Below are 25,777 nucleotides of genomic sequence, written 5' to 3'. Positions count from 1 at the left end.
TTCTCCCCATAATCATGACCTGACTTCTAAGGAATTCATTTGATGAGAAGAAGAATGGGAGGGAAGTGAAACAAAACCTTTTTGGAGTTTTCTTTGATTTTTTTTTTTTTTTGGTCTTTTGTTTTCGGCTAGGGTTAGAGTACAGATAGGGAAAATATGAAGCAGTAGAGAAATGGGATTATGTGACTTAAGGATAAATAACTGAGTAATATGGCCCCAGTGAGACTTCAGAGTGGGAGCTGGAGGATGGGTGTGAGAAAGGTAAACTGAAAGTTAGTCCATTTTTGGTCTTTATATTTTTGCTTTTTTAAGATAGTGTTACATTTGAAGCTTTATGATCCCTCTAGAAGATTATCAGTAGAATAGAGAAACAAATACAGAAAACAGCATTTATTTCAGAGTTCTCGTGTTTGTGTATGTGTAAACTGGCAAACTATAAGCTCTAATGAGCTCCTATCTAACCATAGCACTAATGTTTATTGACCTCTCCTATAATTAAAATCACATGACTCACCACAAGCAATGGGTGAGTCTTTGCTTACTTCAATAAGCTTGTAATCTATCTGGCCACTTAAGTGCCACTGGTTCTATTAATTGAATCAGCAGGAAGATAGAAAATACTGTCAGTGTCAGAGTCCACGTTAGCATTTAAGCTGACTCCACAATTTATTTTAAAAATTTACGGAAACAAATTCCAACCTCAAATATTTTTCTTTCCACCTCAGATCCATCAAATTACAAGTTAACTATTCATTCAAGTTAATTGAATAACTCAACAAACCAAAAATGTGTAACCATTTCTTTAAAGTGCAAATGATTTGGGAAATTCTACCTAGATATTTTTATTAATGTCATGGAAAATTATATATATTAATACTATTCAACATTTAATCATTAGCCACTTTCTGAATACTTTGAAATGTCAAGTCAAATCTAAATTATCTAAATTTTAAAGAGATTAATCTAATTGCACTAAATAGCAAGGAAGGAAGAAATTATTCAGAGCTAACTTCTTATGTTATTGCAAGAAAAATGAGGATTACAGCTATATTTCCAATGAGCTCAAAATCAGAAGTTAATATTATTTCTCAAGTGAACAAACCTCTTTTTTATTTAATGCCAATCTGTTGTTCATAGAATTACAAACTTATTTTATGCTGGTAGCCAAGATAAGAAAGCAATCTAAGGGTCTATCAATGAATGAGTAGATAAAGAAATCATGATACATTCATACATGTATATGTACAGTGCAAAATATTCAGCCTTAGAAAAGAAAATCCTGTCATTTGCAACATCTTGGATGAACTTGGAGGACAATACACCAAGTGAAATAAGGCAGACACAGGAAGACATATCCTGAATTATATTACTTATATGTGGAATACAAAATAGTCAAACTTAGAGAAAAAGAGGGTAGCATGGTGGTTGATTTGGGATAGGGAGCAGCGGAAATGGGGAGGTGTTGTTCAAAGAGTACAAAATTCCCAGTTTTAAGATGATTAAGTTCTAGGGATCTAATAGACAACATGGTAACTATAGTTTATAATGATATATCATATACTTGAAATTTGCTAAGGGAGTAGATCTTAAGTAATCTTACCATAAAATATGATAATTAGGTCAGGTGATAGATATGTTAGCTTGATTGTGAGAATCTTTACACAAGATATATCAAAACACCACGTTATATACCTCAAATAAATAGAATTTTTTATTTGTCAATCACAACTCAATTTTTTAGAAAAAGACTGAAAATGTTGCTACAAATAGTTAAATCATTGGTGAAATATAAATGAATGCTTTCCAGGTAAGTGAATTTATTCAATTATACATTTAGTTGAGACACTTAATTTATGCCTTCCAAGTTTGGTCATCATTGATTTAACAGGTACTGCATGCCCTTCTCCACCCATTCTAGATAGATAGATAGATAGATAGATAGATAGATAGATAGATAGATAGAATTATAATGATTGTTATAATTCATCATACATATTTGAGGTTACTGCCTATACATTCTCATTGACATCTATAAATTAATGTTTGATCAGTAGGTTTTCAAGTTGCCAATGTCTAACTCTCTTCTTTGATGATGTTGAAGCTTGATACATTATCAATCCACATTCCAGATAATATTTTGTCACTATATCTCAGTTTGTCTTAGAGTATTGCGTTCTCTAAACAAGTAACCATATTAAAATATAGCTGGGAATAAAATTAACAAATTTTAGATATAGTAATTGTATAAGCCAGATATATATTTGATATAAAACCCTTCTATTAAGCACTCTACCTTGCAATGTCTTTTGTCTTCATCATGGAACAAGGGAAATATTTGTAGACCTAAATTCTTGGTTAAGTAAATGGAAGCATTTCTCCAGAGCCTTCTGATATATGGTAATAAGCCCATGACCAATGCAATAAATGTTCACCAAAAGGCTGCAAAACATTTATCCATGCTCAAGGAAACACAATGCAATGATAGGAGAAAGAAAAATTTAGAAAAGAAACAATATAGAACTAGCTTACGTAGAAATAAGTGACTTTATTGAGGTGCTTCATGTCTCAACCTATTTTAAAGAGGATACTATTTAGAATACTCACATAAAATACTAGCCTTCTTTCCAAAGAAAAATGAATCCAGTTAATAAATTTTTATCAGGTCCTTAATAGTATTTGTAGTAAAAGAGCTTAGTTTTTTTATTCTCCCTATATTACATAGTCTAGGCTTATAAAAGCATGACTTTATTTCCAGTGATTAAAGTCTGCACTGTAAACTCATTAGTTCATTATTAATTATATTTGGTTGAAACAAAATTCAGAAAGTAAACCACTCATGTTGATATAAATCATTGAGGGTTTAAAATTAAACTAGAAGACAAGCTTCTGTTTCATAAGTAAAATAATAAACAAAAAACATTCTTTCTGCATCACAGACCCTTTTTAGGAGCCAGAATCTATTGAAACATCCAGACTTTTCCTCCAAAAAATACATATTCAAACTAAATATTGTGTAACAAATTTCCTGCAAGCTTAAAGAATCTTTGAAGTAGATGCTGGGACCAAGTTAAAGAACATAGGCATGCAACAAGAATCTCTGCATAATTGTGTTTATTATTGCAAGATTGAGGCACAATTTGGCTAAGATTTTTAGCACCCAGTGGGGAAAATGGAAAGCATAGTTAAGATGACTGTCATCGAGAGAAGGAAACATGAGAAAAACAAAGTTTTGCTTAGCAATGAATGATAAATAATTTCCCCTGGGACTGTTTAGTAAACTTTACTTTGGAAACTCTGTATAATATCAAATGCAATTTTCATGTAATTTTTTATTTTGACCACTTAACAAAACAAGAAGACATAAGATTACTAGGAAACAGCCTGCTGGTTGTCTGAGTCATAGAGAATATGCACTCAACCTACCCTCTTGTCAATCGTGTCTATCCTTGGTCTATGTTCACAAAAATTTGCTTTCTCACTCAAAATTGGGTTATTGACGGGCACAATTCAGATATCAGACCTCTGGAAACTTTGGACACATTTGGTCTTATGGAAGATGTGAAAATAAGAAACAACATACGTACAATGAAAAGAAAGTCCAAGTAATGAAGCTAGAGAAATATGAAAAAAACTACAATTAAAAAAAAAACTTTTCTAAAGTATATATATATATATATATATATATATATACACATATACATATATATACACATATACATATATATAAAAATGTTGCCAAGTCACATTGTGTAGTTGAAAAAGTAGAATGAGAACCCTGAGAAAATTCTAATAAAATTATTAGTCTTTTAAAAAAGTGAATGAATTATTTTGGTATTTGTACAAAATATCTAAGTCACTTGTAACAAATAAAATTGGATTGTTTAAAATTTTCAATAGCAACACTTATGACTTCTAAAGAAAACTAGAAAATAAAACCTGAGCCAAGTATTTTATAACTGGTTAAACTGGTTTTCAAGTATAAAGCCAAACTTTATACTTGAAATAAAGTATACTTGAAATAACTGGACATCCAGTGAGTTATTCCTGAATTATCTGCTAGAGAATAACTTTCAGAGAATTAAAATGACTAGAATTGTATCAATTTAAGGTCTAGTAGTGAGAGTTAGTACATAGTTAATTGTAGCACTATGAATATGTAATGATAATAAAAGAAAAAAGATAGTATGTAATAGCTATATGTATCAATCCTAATGTTGCTATCTCATTTTAAGGATACAGAGTGAGTAGAATGAAGGGACAAGAATAGGAGATAGATTCACTGAATATATCTTGTTTTACATAATTGACTTTGAAACCATGTAAACATTTTACATGATAAAAAGTGTATTTTTAAAATTCCTAAAAATATTAAAATAAACTAAATCTAAATATGTAACTAGTTACTGGCATAATCACATAGAAAATAACTAACCCAAGTAACTTTAAAAAATACTTTGTAACTGTACATTTCTAACGATATATGCCCTGAGGGCAAAAACCAAAATACTCCATTGTATTAGTCCATTTTCATGCTGCTTATGGGCAATTCACACACACACACACACACACACACACACACACAAAGGTTTAATGGACTTACAGTTCCATGTGGCTGGGGAGGTCTCACAGTCATGGCAGAAGGTGAAAAGCATGTTTCACATGGCAGCAGACAAGAGAAGAGAGTTTGTGCATGAAACTCCCCTTTATAAAACCATCAGATCTTGTGAGACTTATTCACTATCATGAGAAAGACCCACCCCCATGATTCATTATCTCTCTGATATTATACTGCATAATCCTTTGTCTTTCACGGGCAAGATTCTTGGCAATGAGGAAAGGAAACACCAATGTGAGAAAGAAAAGATTAAGTAAAGACCTTTTAGTCCTTAATTTGAAATATCAATACAAGTTGACAACATTTTCTGCTTAAAAAAAATTCTTATTTTTCAACAAAATGGCCAAGAAATGCTTACACAGCCAGTACCATTAAGTGTCCCCAATACTAAAAATTCACGAAGGAACCAGAGTTCCTCAGAGAAAAGGCTATGGCAAGGCTGGGGACAGGAAATATACAAGATCATCTTGGAAACTCTTGTCACACCAGATGACAAGGAAACTGTCAAAGATTATTAGCTTTAGGTCAAAGACGTGAAAGTCAACTAACAGAGACTGTCAGAGATGAGGCAATATAAGGATAAATTAGGGAAAAATTACAAAAGACTTAAATACATCAAATAAATTTAAACCTGTGAATGCATAGTGATACTTAAAAAGAATTAGTTAGTAATTGGAAGATATTAATGAACCAACTCATTATTTTGAAAACTCATAGAAAATAGAACCCCTGGGTAATCAAATAGTAGACAAGAGCAAGATTTTCTTTATTGTGGCATATCAGCAACTTAATGAAAAAGAAATTATAGAATTGGCATGGTACCCTTTTGTAACTCAAAATGAATTATGGTTGTAAACATGAAGCATCAATTATTGATGATATCAAAAAGAAAAAAATAACCAGATATTTGATGCCTCCATTTGGAGAAACAAAACACCTCCTATGAAGAAGTCTTTTCAGAAAAATCCAACCTGATTCTGATCAGTCCTCTATGTGCAATTACTAACTACAGAAAGGGAAAATGTGGCATATATACACCGTGGAATATTATGCAGCCATCAAAAACGATGAGTTTGGGTCCTTTGTAGGGACATGGATGAACCTGGAAACCATCATTCTCAGCAAACTGACAGAAGAGCAGAAGATCAAACACCGCATGTTCTCACTCATAGGCGGGTGTTGAACAATGAGAACACATGGACACAGGGAGGGGAGCACTATACCCTGGTGTCAGTTGGGGGGAAATAGGGGAGGGACGGTGGGGGGTGGGGAGCTGGGGAGAGATAGCAAGGGGAGAAATGCCAGATGTAGGTGATGGGGAGGAAGGCAGCAAATCACACTGCCACACGTGTTCCCATGCAACAATTTTGCATGTTCTTCACATGTACCCCAAAACCTAAAATGCAACAAAATAAATAAATGGGGGAAAAAAAAAAGACAAAAGAACATGTTAAACTACATTACGGGGCTGCAAGCAGAAAAATCCTGCAGGACAAATAATTGTGTTTCTTCAGCAAATAAACTGCAACAAGTAAAAGAAAGATGGAAGGAGAAAACAACAGGTGAAAAGAGACTAAAAAGTATATAAATTACATATTAAGAATTACATGTAGGCCTTATTTGGATCCTGATTCAAAGAAACTAGAAAAATTTGTAACATTAAAAAGTTAATTGGAGGCACTTGTCTTTCAAGTCACTCGCTTGGCCCTTTTTTTCATACTATAAGTTCTGGGGTACATGTGCAGAACATCCAGGTTTGTTACATAGGTATACATGTGCCATGGTGGTTTGCTGCACCCATCAACCCATCATCTGCATTACTTATTTCTCCTAATGCTATCCCTGTCCTAGCCCCCACACCTCAACAGGCCCCGGTGTGTGATGTTCCCCTCCCTATGTCCATGTGTCCTCATTCTTTGACTCCCAATGAGAACATGCGGTGTTTGGTTTTCTGTTCTTGTGTTAGTTTGCTGAGAATGATGGTTTCCCACTTCATCCATGTCCCTGAAAAGGACATGAACTCATCCTTTTTTATGGCTGCATAGTATTCCATGGTGTATATGTGCCACATTTTCTTTATTCAGCCTATTATTGATTGGCATTTGGGTTGGTTCCAAGTCTTTGCTATTGTGAACAGTGCCGAGGTAAACATATATGTGCATGTGTCTTTGTAGTAGAACGATTGATAATCCTTTGGGTATATACCCAGTAATGAGGTTGCTGGATCAAATGATATTTCTAGTTCTAGATCTTTGAGGAATTGCTACACTGTCTTCCACAATGGTTGAACTAATTTACACTCCCACCAACAGTGTAAAAGCGTTTCTATTTCTCCACTTCCTCCCCAGCATCTATTGTTTTCTGACTTTTTAATGAATGCTCTTCTAACTGGCATGAGATGCTATCTCATTGCAGTTTTGATTTGCATTTCTCTAATGACCAGTGATGATGAGCTTTTTTTCTTATGTTTGTGGGTTGCATAAATGTCTTCTTTTGAGATGTGTCTGTTCATATCCTTTGCCCACTTTTTGACAGTGTTTTGTTTTGTTTTGTTTGGTAAATTTGTTTAAGTTCTTTGTAGATTCTGGATATTAGCCCTTTGTTAGATAGATCCACTGCAAAAGTTTTCTCCCATTCTGTAGGTTGCCTGTTCACTCTGATGATAGTATCTTTTACTGTACAGAAGCTCTTTCGTTTAATTGACAGATCCCATTTGTCAATTTTGGCTTCTGTTGCCAATGCTTTTGGTGTTTTAGTCATGAAGTCTTTCCCCATGCCTATGTCCTGAGTGGTATTGGCTAGGTTTTCTTCTAGGATTTCGATGGTTTTGGGACTTATGCTTAAGTTTTTAATCCATCTTGAGTTAATTTTTCTGTAAGGTGTAAGGAAGGGGTCCAGTTTTAGTTTTCTGCATATGTGTAGCCAGTTTTCTTAAAGCCATTCATTAAATAGGGAATCCTTTCCCAATTGCTTGTTTTTGTCAGGTTTGTCAAAGATCAGGTGGTTGTAGATGTGTGGTGTTATTTCTGAGGCCTCTGTTCTGTTTCATTGGTCTATGTCTCTGTTTTGGTTCCAGTGCCATGCTGTTGTAGCCTTGTAGTATAGTTGGAAGTCACGTAGCATAATGCCTACGGCTTTGTTCTTTTGCTTAGGATTGTCTTGGCTATGCAGGCTCTTTTTTTGGTTCCATATGAAATTTAAAGTAGTTTTTTTCTAATTGAGTGAAGAAAGTTAATGGTAGCTTAAAAGGGATAGCATTGAATCTGTAAATTACTTTAGGCAGTATGGCCATTTTCACAATATTGATTCTTCCTATCCATAAGCATGGAATGTTTTTTCCATTTGTTTATGTCCTCTCTTATTTCCTTGTTGAATGGTTTGCAGTTTGACTTGAAGAGGTCCTTCACATGCCTTGTAAGTTGTATTCCTAGGTATTTTTTTCTCTTTGTAGCAGTTGTGAATGGGAGTTCACTCATGATTTGGCTATTATTGGTGTATAGGAATGCTTGTGATTTTTGCACATTGATTTTGTTCCTGAGACTTTGCTGAAGTTGCTTATCAGCTTAAGGAGATTTTGGGCTAAGACGATGGGGTTTTCTAAATATACAATCATGTCATCTGCAAACAATGACAATTTGACTTCCTCTCTTCCTATTTCAATATATTTTATTTCTTTCTCATGCTTGATTGCCCTGCCCAGAACTTCCAAGTATACTTTTCTTACTTTTGTTCAAAAATAAAAGATAATCGGAAATTTGAACACTGACTCAATATTTGGTAATATTCAGGAATTAATTTTTTAGAATTAAGTACTGAAATGTTTATTTATAAAGTAAAATGTTGTCTGGATTCACTACAAAATAATTTGGAATGGGGAATATGGGTAAGGTTATACATAAAATAAGTTTGCTGAAGCTAGATAATGGCCTATAGGTGGTTTATTATCTGTTTCTCTCTCTTTTTATATAATCTTAAAATTATCAAAATTCAAATCTTTAAAATAAAAACCCATTCATTTGGTAGGTTTTCCTACATGTCATTGCCATGCCCCCAGGGCACTGAAAATATGTGCTATTTTCTCCATTTTCATCTTGTGACTGTGAAAAGCAGGCAATGCAACATGAGAGACCAGCAAGGGTTAAAGAGGGCCAGTGGCTGATACATCTGGGGAGCATTAGCTATATTAAGGACCAGCCAGCATAAAAAGGTAACCGGAAGAAGCAGCTGAGTACTCACTGGTCAGACCTTGAGGTCATCTGAATGAAGGGACTGCGGTTTACAGTCTAGCAAGGGACATGTATTATTTCAGCACTTTGTTGCAAACCGCAACACAAGAGTTTCTCTGGTTTGGAATTGATTCAAAGCTGAGCAGAAAACTTCTTTATTCTCAATAAGCAAGTTTAAATATTTTATATCACACCTCTCAGGAAAGAATAGGCAGGATTTATGTTTATAGTAACAAAAATTTCGTGTCTTTCAGATTTTTGTGTGTTGCAGAAATTCCCATTGGCCATACATGTGAATATAATGATAAACACTTGTTTTAATTGCTATTTCAGCAACAAATATGTAAAATATTTATTATGTGACAGCACTGGGAAAAGCATAAAAATTACTGTAGGGGCTGGGTGGAATTATAGGGGTTGTTCAGTTTCATGGAAAGTGGGACTTTAAAATCAAACAAAAATTGTTTTGACTGCCATTTTTTAGCTTGTTGAGTTGGGTATTCTCTATCTTGTACTTTGCTTCCCTCACCTGTAAAACTCTATTGCAATGAAGTTTAAAGATAATGCCTGAAGCACATACTCTACAGTATACATTCAATATGTGGAAGAATTGTCATTTTCACATTTGCTTTCTTATGATCAGCAACTTCTATCACTTGAGTTTGAGTAAAGCCATCTTTGGATATTAGATCTCTTTCTCCTTATGTAAATACCACCACTTTGTGCACCTATAGGCGATCAACTCAACATCTTGAAGAAAAGCTTGAAACAAATCAGTAACGTCAGACAACTTAGGTCTCATGGTAAAAAAAAAAAAATTAAATTTAGTGGTTGTTTGTATAATTATGTTATTAAAACCCTAGTATTTATGAGTTTTCATATTTTAGTATTTAGATAACTAATACTAAGAGGGATACAAACGTAAGTATAGTAGATTATGCTATTAGACAAAATATAGCCCTGCCTTAGTCTGAAGGACACAGAATATTGAATATGACACACTTCATAGTTTAAGCTAAGTATGTAGGAAATGGCCTCTCTTCCTGGTCTTATATCTTAAAATCAGCAGTAAATAATTAAAATGCAATTAAGCACATTGAAGCAAACTTAATGCACATAGCCTAAGACTATGCTTGTAACCAGCGGTTTTGGATTGCTTTCTATGAAGTATATGCTTGATTGATCATTGCTGTACAGTATAAAGAATTTAATTTGAAATCAGAAGATAGGAGCTCAATCAAGTCTTTTCTGACCTGCCATTTTCTAGCTCAGTGGTTTGGGCAAAAATCTCCTTATGCTTTATTTATTTTACCTGTTAAATGTACCCACCTCTGAGGATTAGTTCTGAGTGCACTGTAAAGCATTAAATAAGTAAATGGTCTCTCTTGGAAACAAGTACACATGCGTAGAAGATTTTCTATTTCTGAAACAGCTCCCATTCTGACTGTATTGAGACGATATAAATATGTAGGAAAAAAAGAGGCTTTTTATTCTCCATCATGGAATCCAGTGAGTGGTGATTACACAGTGCAGTGTTACACAGCACAGTGCTCTTTGTTGGCAGTATGTATGTATGAACACACATGCTCATTGGAACTCTTTCCTCAGCATTTGTCCCTGGCTCCAGTCTCCCCATTCCTGTGCCTACTATGGCTGAGTTCTACCCCTGCACTTACCAGCTGCATTGGGAGGCTGTTTGTTCTGATGGGTTGGGTAATCTTTGTCTTGGAGATCTGGAACTTTGCACATGTCACTATGGGGGAGTTGTTTCTGCTCTAGCATCCGCAATGAGGTGTCCTCTTTACCGACCCTCTCAATCACTACACTTCTTGAAGCACTACTATTTATTCTTCCTCTGTCTGTCTGCACCAGTACTACTGTTAACATAGTGTAAATGGTTCTCAAAAGCTTACCAGTGTGGACTTGGTCTGTGTCAGCCATACTGTTTACTCGTACATGTATGCGTCCTGTTTTTAAAATATAAAATTATTCTAACAAATAAATTAAAATCTGTATACTTGCATTTTTTAAAAAAATGTCCATGTTGAGGAGAAAATGTTTTAATAAAAAGAGGGAACTAGGAAAAGCTCAAATCCCATAGACAGATGTAAGTGAGATTGTATTAAAACAAAAAAAAAAAAGAGGAGGTAATCATTCTATATCTAGACTGTAAATTTTATTCAAACTTCATGTTACAATGAAGTCATTTCACTTACAGTAAAAGCTAAAGCCATCGAGGGTTTTCTGCTGACCCACCTGGCATTTAATATAGGACAGGAGTTTCCAGAGCAAAGGAGCTGGTACTTTACACAAAAGTAGAAAGGCCACAAGGTTACTCTACAAATTTATGGACCTACTTTCATTTCATAGTGACTAGGGTTTGGGTGCTGGGAAACATTATCCTTTTTATTGCACTTAGCATATTTATTATATAAACAATCCAAATTCGTTTCAGAAAAATTCAAAGTAGTAAAGCAATAAATACATTGTGTTACCTAAAGCCCCACTATTCAGAGATCATCACCACTATTACATACTGATGTATCTCTATTCAGATACTATAAAAACATGTGAATATATTTTATAAAACTTTAACCAGCCAGGTATGTCTCATAGCTTATTTTTTCACTTGATACTATTTTGAATATTTTAAAAAACACTTAGTATAGATCTACATTAAGAAATATGATAACATAGTATTCTGTTATATGGAGTATGTATGTTGTTAATCAATTTTCTGTCATATATTTGTTTTGTTGATTTTTTGAATATATATCTTTATATTAAGGAAGCATGTGTCAAAATTATTAGAAGTAGAATATTTGTATGTTTTAAATTGTCTTTCCTAATGTCCCAGAGTTTATGCTCCTTAAAAAAGGAGTACTTCGACTTTTCATGACAGATTTTATTCTATCCATGCCAAACTTTTCTGTTAGTAACGCAGTATTATTATTATTTTTTTTTAGTCTGCAATTCTCCTTAAAAAGGGCTGTTGTCACATGAAACAATGTTTTGTCAGATATCAGATCTGGCCATTGATGATGGCCATTGATGATGGAATATAAGAAGACATTGAGAAGAAATGTGTGTGATCTGGAATTGTGACATTACAGATGCATTTGCAACATTGTCTGCATTTGAGCGAGTGAATCTATATGATCAGAATTTTTTAATAGATACATGACATTTGTACATATTTATAGGGTACATGTGATAGTTTGTTACATGCATAGAATGTTAAATAACCAAGTCATGGAATTCTGGGTATCCATGGCCTGGAGTATTTACCATTTCTATGTGTTGGGGACATTTCAAGTCCCTTCTAGCTATTTTGAAATACACAATGCATTGTTGTTAACAAGAGTTACATTATTCTGCTATCAAACATCAGAACATTTCTTTTATCAAATTGTATATTTGTATCTATTAACCAACCTCTCTTTCTCTTCATCTGCCCTCAACACATACACCCTTGTTAGCCTCGGCTATCTATTATTCTAATAACTACCTCCATGAGATCAACTTTTTTAGTTCCCATATACAAGTGAGAACATGTGATATTTCTTTCTATGCCTGGCTTATATCACTTAATATGATGACCTCAGGTTGCATCTGTGTTGCAACACATAACATGACTTAATTTTGTATGACTAAATATATCCAAAACAATTGATTAAAAATGGGCAAAAGACATGAATAGATCTTTCTTAAAAGGAGACAAAAATGACCGATAAGTATAAGAAAAATGCTCAACATCACTAATCATTAGGGTAATGCAAATCAAAACCACGTGAGATATTCTCTTATCCCAATTAGGACTGCTGTTATTAAAAAAATAAATAACAGATGCTGCTGGTAAGGATGCAGAGAAAAGGGAACTTATACGCTGTTGGTGAGAGTGCAAATTAGTACAGCCACTATGGAAAATAATATAAAATTTTTTCAAAAAACTAAAAATTGGGCTACTATACAATCCAGCCATCCAACTACTGGATATTTATTCAAAGGAAAAGAAATCAGTATATCAAAGGGATACCTACACTCCCATATTTATTGCAGTACTATTCACAATAGCAAAGATACTGAATCAACTTGCGTCCATCAAAGGATGATTGGATAAAGAAAAGGTCATATATAACAGAATACTAAATAGTATTCACTCTGTTGATTGATTCCTTTCATGTAAAAAAGATTTTTGGTTTTGATATACTCCAATTTCTCTTTTTTTGTTTTTGTTGCCTATGCTTTTGAGATCTTAGCCATAAAATCTTTGCCTAGACCTGGCATTTCCCCTATGTTTTCTTTTCTTCTAGTAGTTTTATAGTTTGGGGTCTTATATTTAAGTATTTTATCCATATGGAGTTGGTTTTTTCATATGGTGGGAGATAGGGGTCCAGTTTAATTCTTTTTCATATGGATATCCAGTTTTCCCAGCACCATTTATCGAAGAGGTGTCCTTTCTTCAATGCATGTTCTTGGTGCCTATGTCAAAAATCAGTTGATAAATATGGATTTATTTCTGGGTTCTCTATTCTGTTTAACTGGTCTATGTATTTGCTATTATACTGATACCATGCTGTTTTGCTTGCTATAGCTTTGTAACCTATTTTGAAGTAAGGTAGTGTGATGACTCTAGTTGTTTCTTTTTCTTGAGATTGCTTTGGCTATTAAGGCTTTTCTTAGTTCTGTGTGAATTTAAGGATTTTTTTTCTATGTCTGTGAAAAATGACATTAGTATTTTGATAAAGCTTGCTTTGAATCTGTATTGTTTGGAGGAACGTGGTTAGTTTAATGATATTAATTCTTCTAATCCATGAACAGGCATATCCTTCCATTTGTTTGTGTCCTCTTCAATTTCTTTCATCAACGTTTTGTCGTTTTTCTTGCAGAGGACTTTCACCTCCTTGGGTAAGTTCATTCTTAGAAATGTTTTTAGTTATTATAGATGGGATTGCCTTATTGATTTCTTTCTCAGCTAGTTTATTATTCATATGTAGAAACCCTAATAATTTTTGTATGTTGATTCTACATCCTGCAATTTTCTGAATATATCAGATCTAATAGTTTTTTGGTGAAGTCTTTAGATTTTTCTAGATATAAAACAATATCATCTGCAAAGAGGGACAATTTGACTTACTTTTTCCCAATTTGAATGTCTATTTATTCTTGACTGACTGCTCTGGCTAGGACTTCCAATATTATGTTGAACAGGCATAGTAAAACTAGACATCCTTTTCTTGTTCCAGTTCTGAGAGCTTTTACATTCAATATGATGTTAGCTGTAGATTTGCCCTATCTGGGCTTTATTATTTTGAGGTATGTTCCTTTTGTCCTAATATTTATAGCTGTCCATGTGGTATAATAATCACTCCTTCTGATTTTTTAAAATTTGCTTTTGTAGGGCAGAATGTTTTCCTGAAGGGCGTCTATGGTCTTGATCATGGAGGGCAATTTGGCTTTGATTGTGGGTGCCAAATAATTCTGAATGATTTATTTATCAGTGAATAACATCAGCAGTATTTGTGATTTCCTCAGTGGCATTAGGTGTGGTTGCAGTAGAGTTTGTGATAAAGTTGTTCTGGAGGCCAAGATTCCAGGTGGGTCAGTTTTCAGGCCTCAGTAGTGGCAATGGTGGACTGAGCATGTTTGTCCTTGGGCCCCAGTGTGGTTTACACTGGCACAAGTGTTATTGGGTGTAAGCAGGCTGATTCTTGGGCTCCAGGTGGCTTTCTCAGATGCTGGTAGTGGTAGCAGTGGGCTGGGTGTGTGATCAGGTTCTCAAGCCCTTTAGCAGCTGGTGTGATGTGATTTATGTCAGTAGCAATGGTGGAGCAACCCACTGGAACCAAAGCTGTCCACTTTGGTGTTGGCGGTGGCTGCAACAAGTTGGGCAGAACAGTTCTTGAGTTCAAGGTGTGGCAGCAGTGCACTGAGCATATCTTTTCTTGGGTTCCAAGGTGGCATACGCTGGCACCAGTGTTGGCATGTCTATGCAGGCTGATTCTTAGGCCTCCAGGCAGCTTTTTAAGGTGTGGGCAGTGGCAATGGTGGGCTAGGTGAGTAGCTGGGCCCTCAGGTTCCATGACAGTGAGTGCAGCATGGGCGATGGCAGTAACAGTGTGGGACAATCCTGTCTCCCAAGTGATTGATGCAGAGTTTGATCAGTTGAGTGGACCAATACCCAGGCCTGCAGGTGGCAGGGGCAGGTAGGTGCCAGCTGTGGTGGTAATGGCAGTTCAGGTAGAGCCAAATACAGGCTCCCAGGAGGAATGCTCAGGTCCCTACAGTGGTGGTTAGGGCTGGGCTGGCAGACCTGTCCTTAGACCTCCCAATGGTATGTGCAGGCTTTGGCTGTGGTAGGCATGTGGGGTGATCACCAGACACACTGTGGAATGCTAGAGTAGGGGCAGCAGTGGCTGTGTTATGGTCCTGTTACTGGGAAGTGTGGATTTCTTCCAGTGGCAGCAGCTATATGCAGGTGGGGAGTGTGTGCTTTGGCCCCAAGTGGTCACTGTACATGAGGTAGCCTCCCCTCAGGGTGCTTGTAAATGTGTGGTGGCTTTGCTGCTAGGGGAAGTAGGATGGCTGCGAATGGCTTGCCCTTTGGTGCCAGCAGCCGTGGGCAAGGGACTCTGTCCCTGGGCCATGTGAAAATGCATGGTGAATCCATTGCTGGGGGCATAAGTGTCACTGCCAATGGCTCATGCTTCAGTCCTGGCAAGAGCATCCAGCCACAGCAGTAGTTGTAAGCAGAGGATTTCAATGGGGCTCCAGGGATGTGGAGATTCAGGAGCTGCCTTTCTGGAGCTGCTTAGGACTAAGAGTTGTACAGGACACAGTGTGAGCTCCCTGTCTGGAGCAATGCAGTTGTGTGGTCTTCAGGCAGCTCCCTACATTAATCCCAGGGCTCATGATGGTTGAGGGACTCTCCCAGGGCTAGGATGTTAGGAGTTTATGGTGGGAATGTAAATTATGAGGGGTCTCTCACTTACCCCTTCCTCACATTGGAGAGCCTCTTTGGACTCCCAGCCCATCTCCGCCAAGCAGGCTACCTTGCTTCCCCTCCCCTTCCATGCTTTTGATGTTTTGTGTCACTTTTTTGTTGAATTCTAATGTTCTCTTTTAGATGATGTATTTGGACTGTAATTATCTACCTACTATTTTGGTTCCTCTTTATGAAGAAGACAAGTACCAGATGCCTCAAGTCAGATATCTCAAATCCCCTCCTAGATATTTTAGAAAGTTTTGAGCCACCAAAAGTTTATCTCAGATACAGGTTAGTTCTTTTGAAAGCCACTGTTATACTATTCCTTAGATGTTTTAAATTTGAAATATAAAATTTGATGTGTTGAACATTTCAATGGGTACTTTGTGCATTATGCATCTTTTGTTCTTCTTCTTAAACTCCTAAATTTCTATTTCTACTCTACCAAATTCAGCCACTTCCCATGAAGAAAACCAGAATAAAATGCCCTGTTTCAAATTCAGAATCAGGTTACATTTCTGGTCAATGATTATGCATAAGAAATACATTTTTGGTGACCAAAGCTCTGTAATTTTTAGTGACTAACTATAAGGAAAACATTTACAAAGAAAAGTTTTAGTCACTGTCTATGCAGCTTACACACACTGATATTCCACAGAGTCCATTAGACATGTTCGCATTTCATAATGCATTGTTGGTACTACTTACCTCAAACAACTAATTTAGAAGCAGTCTACACACAAGAGGAGTGGCCAGAATTGGAATAAAGCCACTCTTCTCAACGGGCCACTCACATGTGCATCGGTACACATGGTCTGGATGTCTCCACTTGATAGAAGATGAATAGTGCCAACCCTGGCAAGTAGGGAGGTAGATTAAGACTTGAACTCAAGATTTTGGTATTTTTCTTAGGATACAGAAAGATTAGGACAGTTAAGAGAAATGCAGAGACACACATGAAAAAGGGTGATGCCGATGTAAGTGCAATTGAGGATCTGGCATCGGATATAGCTGCCTAGATAACTGGCATCCTTACAGAAAGATGCTTCACTCAGGTCTGCCTTGTCTTATGAGTCCAGACTTACATTTATGGAAAGACCAATAAGTTATTGACCATTTGTCAGTTATGTTGAAATTGGCTTATGTAGATCCCTCTGATAATTGCTGCTGGGTCACAGCAAAAAAAGAAAGTGGAATGAAAAATGTATAACTAAAAGAAAAAACAAAACCAAAACAAATCCATACTCCTGCAAAGATTAGGCTTTCTTTTAATTCTGGTTTTGGCAATGTATTGGTGAGTAGCTAGAGACATGGTTTATTTGGCTATGAGAATCTCTGGGTTCATGGGGAATAGCTGTTTATTCCCCCAGAGAAGAATTTCATGAGGTCAGGTGAGTACCTGGATAGCTCTTACAGTAAAGAGCCACTGGTCAAATTGCTGACAATGATGGCCTCATGTCTAGCTTGATAGAAAAGCAGCAACTCATGTCAAGGAAAAGGTCAGAGAGAGTTGGTGTATGATCTGGGTAGGTGGGCATGCAAGAGGGAACCTGTCCCAATACAAGTGGTGCTACAAGTCCTTGAGCTGAGGGTGTCAGGGAATCAACTGGTATCAAGCACATGTTGAATTCATTAGTGGCAGGGACCCACAGTGGGGAAAATCCCAGATAGCTATGGTACTGGAAACTGTAGTCCCTGTAATTTGGTGGGTTATCATCATCCTAGAATTTGCTACTAGCCTAGAGAACGCCAGCTTTGTAATTGGTACACAGTACCACATTGGCCTGAGAAAGGAGGTAGTTAAGGGCTGAAAGAGGCACAAGTAGTAACCAGGTTAAAGCATGGGTGAAGGAAGTTGAAATTGACATATGGTCCATGGTAATGTTCTTAAAATATGAGTACTCATATTATAATATGAGTACCAAATTAAGCATCAAACCCAATCAGGACGCTGTTGATTCTACACTCCAGCCCTGATGCCAATATTGGATCTGTAAATCACCCAGGGTCTCTAGGGAGGGGACTATCTGCTGCAATGAAAGAGCCCAAGGTATACTGGAAGTCAATCTAGGAAAGCCCAAAAAGAAGTTTAGAGGAAGCATACATAGAGGTTCTTTGAGGGACCGAAATGCAGGTTGGGAAGAGACTTTATACTAGCAACCCTGAAGCAGCAGCAAGCAAACCCTGTTACTTAGTCAGAATGGACTATATTCTGGAGGAAGCCGCTGTTATGGCAGTCCCTGGGAAGTCACAATATTTTCTAGGACAAAAGTCAAACTGGAACCAAGTAGTGGATGCCAAAGGATACTGAATATAGAGGAGTTAAAGAAAGATCAGCTTTTGGCAATGAAAAAATGAGGGTAATCTGCCACATAAATTCTCATCACAAAAGTTATACTTCAATGGGAATGGTAAAGCCACTCAGGGACATTGCAAACATTTTAGGAAGCTTTTTCCCCTTGGTCACAATGACTAGAAAATGCTACTGAGATTCAGTGAGAAAGGCCAGGGATATAATGCGTCTTGTAATCAAATAATGATGCTACAGACTGCACAACTTCCAAGTTATCTCCCAGATATTTACATCAATTAATAAACTCTACCTGTATTTTCTGAGCCTAGAGCCCAAATTCTTTTATAAATAAACACAAAATATTGTTGTATAGTCTAAGCATACATTGAGTCTTCCAAGAATAACTGCAAATTGAGAGAAGATTGTGTTTGGTTTGATTGGAATGATTCCATCAACTGGTCAGCCTAAATAACAAAAAGGAGTTTCTAAAAGAAAAGATGTTTATTTGGAAATAGGACACTGCAATAGGAATATGCAAACTATGTGCACATTCAGGTACGTAAAGAAAGAAAAAGAGTTTTAAAGGAAAAAATGAGGAGGATTACATAATTGTTTTAAAATAATTATCTTTGCCTAGAAAGAGCAATAAGGAGGGTGATGCCAGTCCAGGGCTGGACAGGCAGTTGCTACGCAGAGGTACTTGTGTATTTTTTGTATAAGATTGCAAATGGCCTTTATTCAAGTCTGTGGTTTTTCTAGAGTCTTTTTTGTTATCAGGCAAACAAATGTGGGAAGCCTCTCTTCATGACTTTCCCTGGCTCTATTTGTTAGGATTTTCTTTTTTCTTTTTCTTTTCTTCTTCTTCTTTTTTTTTTTTTTTTTATTGAGACAGAGTCTCACTTTGTCACCCAGGCCGAAGTGCAGTGGCACGATCTTGGCTCACTGTAATCTCTGCCTCCTGGATTCAAGTGACTCTCCTGCTGCAGCCTTTCTCGTAGCTGGGACTACAGGCACACACCACTATGCCTGACTAACTTTGTATTTTTAGTAGGGAAGGGGCTTTACCATGTTGGACAGGCTGATCTTGAACTCCTGACCTCAGGTGATCCACCTACCTGAGAGGCATCACAAACCCAAATGCCTATAAGTTTCGTGAAGGCTACAAAAATGTTGGAACCAGGGTGGGGTATAAGGCAACAGAGAGTGATGGGCCTGTGAAATTTGAGAAAGGATCTTCTGCCAGAAGTCATTTAACTTCAATTACAAAACCAAGACAAAACAAAACAAAAATAACTGGAGCAGCCAAACAAAATATTTGCAGGCCAGATTTAGTTGTCAGTCTGCAAATTGGGGAAGTTGGTTGGGGTTATTTTGGGCCCCGTCTTTGATTATTCTTTTCAATAACCAGCTGATAGGATACTAAAGTTCACATCTTAACAAAAAACAGTAATCATATTAATACCTGAAGGAGACCTAGTGTTTGAATAGATGTCAAAGCCATAAGCTAAAGTTTGTTTTATTTGGAGGAAAAGGCAAGTCACATAATAGAAAGAATAAATAACAATGGAGTATAATATAAAAAGAAAGGTTTAGACTGGGGGCCATCAGGAATAGTGATGTAATCGCAAAACCACTTGTTTAATAATTATGCTAAGAAATTTCAGGCGTGTCTGCTTGAATTTATCATACTGTACAAGTGAATGTGAATGAAAGAGGGATTTAAAAATGCATTAGTAAGTTAGTTGGTTTCACTCCTCAAATTCTCCCCAGTATTTTGTCATTAAAAGTGCTTTGCATACAAAGATGTGGTGAAATCTCTGAATAGCTTTCCATTCTGATATCTACTGTCTTAGATGTCCACAATGAATAGGAATGGCTCTCTATATCTCTAGTCCGGGATCATCAGTTCGCTCTTGAGCTCAGAGCTGCAAACACAAGTAGGTAAAAGGAAGGCAGGCCATTTTCCTTAGAAAATGCTACCTTGGTTGGCCCAGAACTGCTTCCCCTGATTCTGTGGGGTGTTGCTCATGGACTCTTTGGTGCAGTGACTTTCTGAATCTAAGCTGAATCTGGATTTTGTGTTTCCTTGGAAAACCTTCTCTCATGACTCAGGCATGCCCTCTTTTCACTGGAGTTGCAAAGGTAGGAAAATGAAGATTTAAGTTGTTCAGGCTCATTATATATATATATATATATATATATATATATTTTTTATATATATATATATATATATATATATATATTTTTTTTATATATATATATTTTTTAATTATATATATATATATATATATATATATATACACACACACATATATACTTTAAATTCTGAGATATACGTGCAGAACATGCAGGTTCGTTACATGGGCATACACTTGCCATGGTGGTTTGCTGCACCCATCAAGCCATCATCTACATTAAGTATTTCTCCTAATTTTGCAAAGAGGATGAGTTCTTTGCCTGTTTTCTGGAATGAAGTGGAGAGATCATATCTAGAGAGCCAAAAGTCTGAACCTTATCTCATCACCTACCAGTTCCTTTGATTCATGGTGTAGGTTTCCAGGTCAGCCAGGCAGGCAAGGCCAAGAGCTTACCCAGAGTCCTCAAAGGAAATCTGGCCCCTAAAACAAGACCAGAGAGAGATGGTGGCTCACTTAGTGGCCAGCCTGGATTGTCACTCATATGCCCTCTGCCAAGCATGGCACATGGATGTGTCTTTTTCAGAAATGCCAGAGTTTGCCACAGTCTTTGAGTTTGTATTTACTGTAACTATACTGTGTTTGTATTTACTTTGACTGTGTTTGTATTTACAAATACAAACAATAGTTTGTATTTACTATTTGTATGCTTTAGATACTGTAACTTGCATTCTTCTAGTTGTCTGCAGGTTTCTTGCCGTGAAGATGACTAAGAACGTTGACAGCCACCAAGAGCCTAGACAGGAACAAAAGGAAAGAATTCCATGCCATTTTCTACAAACTCCAACATACCTTTGGACTAAATTATTATAAACCGCCACCAATTGTCTCCAATTCATTAGGTTGCATTTTGCTTCTTCCTGAAAAACAGGGATAACAGAAGAAAAAAAATCTATTTATTACTTATCTATGTATATATTTTATTATAGGTTTTTTGAAGAATATAGAATTACCACAGAGCCTTATAGGACCACTTCAGTTAGGGTTTCTGATATATAAGGTAGCTTTAAGGAGTTTGTAATACTTACTATTTTAATTAAGTTGCAGAAATCTTACATAGGGATGAGAGTTTGGGTGCATGCTCAATTTATCAAAACAAGACTCAAAGCTGGCAGGTGTCTTGTTTTCTGTTTGTTATAAATGGTGCTGTTTGTATCAGACCCTACTTACTGATTCTTGCCTTCAAATATAACTTTGGTTAAGATGAAATATCAAGATTTTGGGGACAAAATTTAAATTTCTTAGAGAGAAGTCTAAGCTTCCATTAGGGAAGGAGGGAATAGATCTTAAGTTGGGGAAATAGATTCACTACTTTGGGATTTTGTGGACAGCGATCCTAAGCTGTTAATGAATGGACTCTGTGCTTAAACAGTTACAGTAATTATCAAGCATTTAGTAAATGGCTGTTGAATGAATTAGTGGTGGGCAAGTTTACTTTTGAAATTAAAGTATCTCATCAAGCATTCTTTTGAGGACAGACTTGGCCAAAGCTATGGACCAAATAATTATGGGCCACATCTTTAAAATTCACATAAATTAAGTACTTTATTAAATAGGAAAAGAGCAACTTGAAAAATAACACTGGTTTTAAAACCACAAAAAAGATCCCTAGAAAAGAAAACATGGTACACCACGGCTTTCAGTGACCTCTACCCACCTAAAATTGTGAAGATCTAAAACTGAGGTAAATGTCAGGAGTGAAGACAACCCAAGTATCTTCCCAGAGTGAAGAAGGTATGCTGGTAAGACTGATGAAGTTTACAAGCATGGCAAATGCTTTCTGAGATAGATGCTTATAGTAGCTCCATTTAATGAATAACTATTTTGCAGTAGACAAATATGTTTATCAGCACAGTATCGCTTAGGGAAAATCCCCCTTCACATTTTTTATCTACATGACTCAGGCATGCACTCTTTTCACTGGAGTTGTGAAGGTGGGAAAATGAAGACAAGTTGTTCAGGTTCTCTCTCTATATATATATACTTTAAATTCTGAGATACTTGTGCAGAACGTGCAGGTTTGTTACACAGGTATACACTTGCCATGGTGGTTTGCTGCACCCATCAACCCGTCATCTACATTAGGTATTTCTCCTAATGCTATACCTCCCCTAGCCCCCCATCCCCCGATAGGCCCCGCTGTGTGATGTTCCCCTCCCTGTGTCCATGTGTTCTCATTGTTTGACTCCCACTTATGAATGAGAACATGCAGTGTTTGGTTTTCTGTTCTTGTTTTAATTTGCTGAGAATGATGGTTTCCAGCTTCATCCCTGTCCCTGCAAAGGACATGACCTCATTGTTTTTATGGCTGCATTTTTATCACCAAGCGGTAAGAGTCTTTCAGAGAATAAAAATAGTGAAAAGAAATTCAGAGATGACAGATGAATATAGAACACTTTCTGGTCATATTGTGAGAGTATCTGGATTCAGCTATTCCTGAAACCATTATCATACTTTTCATTTAATGAAAAACTTTTAAAAAATCTATTTTTGTCATATTTCTCTCTATGCTTTTCCTCAGTCTTTACCCAGCAATGCAATGTTTTCCTTTTAAAAATTATTATCAAAAATATTTGAACTTTACTAGTAAATGATCCATGTCTTCATTAAGTATCCCTAATCTACTTTGCGAGTATCTTTTCCAAATAGGAAACTATTTGAGACTTTATCATCTGAACACATTTTTTTAAAATGTCAAACAGTTCAAAATACTTTTATAGAAACTAGTTTAGAGCTTCGTCCAGCTCATTTTCAAAAAGCAGAAGAGTTGTTGGGAAGAATAAAAGGATCAACTTCCAGGTATAAACAAGGTTCTTGAAGTAAAAGAAATAACACCAGCATTAAAACCTCCGTTTTGCCTTGTAGTCAGCCTCTGGACGTCTAGCCCCTTCTACACAGAGAGTTGGGTTAGGGGGACTGAAACCTCCACTTACATCTTCCTGCATCAATAATTCCAGCTTTTATTACTCTCTGATTGAAAAGTCACCAAATGCCAGTTCACCAGGTACTTGAGAGAGACTCAGATCTTCCTTCCTAATGTTATCATCTCAGGCTCCCAGAGATGGGACTTCTGCTGTGACACTTGAACCCCAGTCTTTCCTCCCTTGCTGCTCTAGCTTCCTTTGGAGATTTTAATAATCCTTTCAAGCTTGGCTGGTTTATGCTCACAGCCTTAGGCCACCAGAATTGGGAGCTGGAGGGATCTATCTGTTCCATGTAGCAATTGTTCTTATTTATCCCCAAAGTCCTACCAGTTGAATTCAGGGGTTTAGTAGACAAAGTCAACTGATATGACTTGCTCACAAAAATTGACCTCAAAGAGCCAGCAGCCTCCTGCCGTGCACTATCGTATCTAAACCTGACATTCTCTGGTTCCCCTTCTCTCCTAGGGAATCTTGGAATTTCAGTGAGCTATAGATTAATTTTCTAGACAAAGGCACTGAAATGTAATGGGAGCAAAGCAGCCACACCGAGCAGAAGTAGGTGTAGCACATCCCAACACTGCTGCTCCTGGTCCCCCAAGCCCCTAAACAATCAGAATACTCCAGCGCAAGGTGGAGTCCAGCCAGAACTGAGAAGCTTTATTTTGCAGTGTCAGCTGTTCTCATAGGCAGCAGATGATTTCTGGTTTTTCTGGCATGTTTCCAATATACATTGATATATTTGCCTATTCATGTCACAGTACCACACTATCTTAATTGCTGTAGCTTTATAATACGTTTTGATATCTGCTAAATAAGTCTTTATCTTGCATTTCTTCTTTAAGGAGATCTTGGCTATCTTAATTCTTCTGAATTTCTTTACACATTTTAGAATTAGCATGTCAAAATACAAAAGATATAAGCCTATAAGAGTTTTAATTGCATCATTTCATGGAGAATTAATATAAGACAGTATTCTAATCCATCATATTTTATTACACACAACTTAGGTTTAAGTTTTCTTTAATTTCTCTTAATGTTTGTGGCTTTCTGGATAGAGGCCTAGCACAACTTTAGTTAGATTTATTCCTAGGCATATTACGTTGTGATGTTATAATAAAAGCATTTATTAAATTTTATTTTCTAACTGTTTTCAATATAGGGAAATGAACTGGCCTTTAAACAATTTTGTACACAGCAATCTTGCAGAACACTCTAATTCTTATGATTTATCTCTGAATTATTTTAATTTTTACAGGTAATCATACTGACTGCACATACTAGAAGTTTACTTTTGTTTCTTTATTTCCAAATTTTATACTTTTAATGTCTTTTTTGTTGCCTTATTATATTGACTATTTAACTATGAACTTGAGCAAAATTCTGCTTAGGAAAGATAACATCTTTGCCTTTTTTCCCATTTCACAGGGAATAATTTCATTTTTATCACAAAGTATGACATTTGCTGATGTTCTGTTGTTTTGGGTTTTTTGTAGATTTTCTTTTTCAGATTATCAAGGTTCTGTTCTAACCTAGTTTGCTAAGAGTATGTGTTTTTCTTAAATCATGAATGTTGAATTTCATCATATACATTTTCTTCATCTGTCAAGATTATCATGATTTTGTTTTTCAGTCTAATTTGTCACATACTAAAAGTGAGATGCCATACAAGTGCTGAGAGTAAAAAAAAAAAAGTTCTGAGGAGGGCAGGAGCTCGACTTTACCAAGGAGACAATCACACTGTTTATATGAATAGCAGTTACAAATAAGTACATGCAAACCAAAGCCATAAGTTACAATGTACTCACAAACATAAAAGAGTTGGATACAGATATAGAGAGGAAGAGGTACCAAAAAGAAAAGCAACGGCATTTTAAAATATCTACTAGAGCCTTAGCATGACTGCAATCCATTAAGCACTTACTGCATGTATTAACTGACTTATCCTCAAAACAAACCTATTATTTCCACTTAAGAGAGAGGAAGCTGAAGCTCATAGTGGTTAAATAACATGCCCAATGTTGCCCAGTGAAGTGCTGATGATGGAATTCCAACTGAATCCAAACCCCAACTCTCAAGTTTCTTTTGGAGAAGGCAACAAAACATAGTGGGTAAGGATTTGTGCAGGGTTTAGTTTTGATAAGCGATGCTTTTTGAAGTGATATTCTTATAGGTGGAAATATTAACAGATAAGAAGAAACTGTACTCTGAACTATTTCACAGAGACTATTTGTGTGTAGTTTATTTATAAAGTCTGAAATTCTTTTATTCTGGGCACTGTCACATAAGTTTCTCTAAGTGAAAGAATTTTATTATATGCGTTAGGGACTGTGGGCAGAGAAAAAGATTGAATGCTTTTCTGTCTTGTGGTAAAATAAATTCTTCAATTCCCCTCATTCCTTCCTACATGAAAACTGATCATTCCCATAATACCTCCTAAAACAGTGCCTGTCACTGTTGACACTGTTAACCACTTCAACACTTTGATGATCCTTAATATTTCTTCTGTTCTGTTTCTTCTGGCTGCTTCATGGACTTCTCC

At 36.2% G+C, this 25,777-nt stretch overlaps 1 long non-coding RNA gene across 1 annotated transcript; it reads right to left on the bottom strand.

Moving 5' to 3' along the window:
* Window positions 1-13,520: 13,520 nt before the first annotated feature.
* LOC116557329 lies at window positions 13,521-21,312 on the bottom strand. Its single transcript, XR_004271468.1, has 2 exons — window positions 21,107-21,312; window positions 13,521-14,717 (listed from the first exon to the last, which is right to left on the bottom strand). It is a non-coding gene; the product is annotated as an uncharacterized LOC116557329 (long non-coding RNA).
* Window positions 21,313-25,777: the final 4,465 nt, after the last annotated feature.

Source organism: Sapajus apella, unplaced genomic scaffold, assembly GCF_009761245.1.
Source record: "Sapajus apella isolate SASKATOON/1434 unplaced genomic scaffold, GSC_monkey_1.0 scaffold19, whole genome shotgun sequence".
Lineage (NCBI taxonomy): Eukaryota > Metazoa > Chordata > Mammalia > Primates > Cebidae > Sapajus > Sapajus apella.
The sequence above is the reverse complement of the archived record's forward strand: the minus strand, read 5'-3'. Positions and strand labels throughout refer to the sequence as shown.